Here is a 1,879-nt window from a genome sequence, read left to right as displayed (position 1 = left end):
AACAATCCAGTGAACAATGACTGTTCGGACGGAAGGAATGTGATACACTATTACTTGAGAGTTTTTCACCCTGAATTAGTCTTTTATTTACAAGAATGAATCCGAGATTGTCTTCAGAAATCTGACCTGTTTTAGGGGCTGGAGAATACAGAGATTCATAGGTTTTCCTGGACTACGTGGGAGTAAGTAGGCGATAAAATGCATATTAGAGGTTAAAAGCACTGCGTCTGCTCACTCTACCTGAGCACCAATTCCCCGTAAGAAAATCAATGTATATTTCTCTATTGTGCACACAAAATTTGACATTTTGCTATCAAGCCCTGTCGTACGAACAAGTTGATTGTCTAGAAATGGGTGACAGTCACAGGGTCCGAAATAAGCCAACATGTTTATGTCAAAGAATGAAATAGAGGCGGACGATCGATAGTCTGCACTTTTGTAAACATCACTGCGTACTTGTCATCGCATGTTATAAAACACAATTGGAGCAATTGTGTGCTTCCATCAACTGGCTCCACTAGAAATCTCAGTGCAAATTTGAAACGTGAACTTCTAATGCCCTTTTGGATAAGTTGAGCACTAGCCAGCCGTTTAAGACAGCGAGTCGTTCAATCGATAGAAGACCTACCTGCTGATTCGCCAATCTGAGGTATCTGCCGCTGACCCGCTCCAGTGCCTAGTGCCGGAGAAAAACGACTCACAGAAGGGAACACAACCACTTGAGGGGGCGTTGTCTGTCTGGTCAACATCTAACGGAGCTGAAAGTCTCGGTAGCTTTCGGGCATTCAGTGGTTGCCTTCAGGAAACTAACCTTCCTGATAAGCATCGAAGATTTCTCACCTTCTGACCTAAGCCAGTGCTTAGGTCATTTCACAGAACCAAGGAAATCTGCAAAGCCGGCTTCACTGGAGCATGAACTACAAATTACCAAGAAGGCATTAAGAACGGACAACTACTTTGAGAAGTTCGTCTTACGCCCCACCAAGGTGCGTCGTCCAGCTGAAGTGAAACAACCAGTAACAAAAAAGTATATTTTTCTGTAATCACGGCAAAAGGGGATAAGATGGGCAGGTGGATATTACACTCAAGCGAATCCGTCAAGCGCCAAAATCAAGTTTGTTGTCGAAACCAAGGAACAGGTCGTTTTCTGTCAATCAAAACGCTCGTGAAATACTAGGGAACACCGAGTTGTATTTATAATTATTCAACTGCGCTTATGGGGGAGGCTATATCGATAGAACTGATTGTAGGCTCGAGACCTATTCAAAAGAGCATGGGTCTCAATAATTATTGCGTGTTGTGGACCAGAACAAGGGCATTCTGATCCAGTTTGCCTGATCACCAGACAGCTAATTTACCCTGGTCACATGTTTGACTTCAACTCCCTCCTGTAAACTGTTCACCACAAGTATTCCGGCCCCGGTTATTGACGTTTCTGGTCTATCCTGGTTGAGACTGTAAGGTTTCTGGGGAAGCGTACCATGCTGTATGTGCGTCTGTATTTCACAGGTTACACACTCGCGGTTAATTAGAGTACATGAAATGGTATCCGCTAGCAGATAATATCTTCTTTTGATGTAGTCGGTCAATAGGAAAATGGTTGATCTTATCGTGTATCTTGGTGAGAGTGAATAGCACATCAAGATCTCGTGTGCTATGACAGGTGTTCAAGGTGCTTTCAAATCTTTTGTTACAAACCCAGCGATTTCTCAGCGAAATACAATCATTTTTAAACTAATTTGGTTTATCGAGAGACTCAGCTGGAACCCAGCTGAATCTCGGTTTTGATGTATCCAGGCAAATGAATGTGCTGCACCAGGCCGCCTCATATGACAGTCGCTACGATATTCGAGATATCACGATACATGTATATATTTGT

The sequence above is a fragment of the Opisthorchis viverrini genome, assembly GCF_000715545.1.
Source record: "Opisthorchis viverrini unplaced genomic scaffold opera_v5_301, whole genome shotgun sequence".
Classification (NCBI taxonomy): Eukaryota; Metazoa; Platyhelminthes; class Trematoda; order Opisthorchiida; family Opisthorchiidae; genus Opisthorchis; species Opisthorchis viverrini.
The sequence above is the reverse complement of the archived record's forward strand: the minus strand, read 5'-3'. Positions refer to the sequence as shown.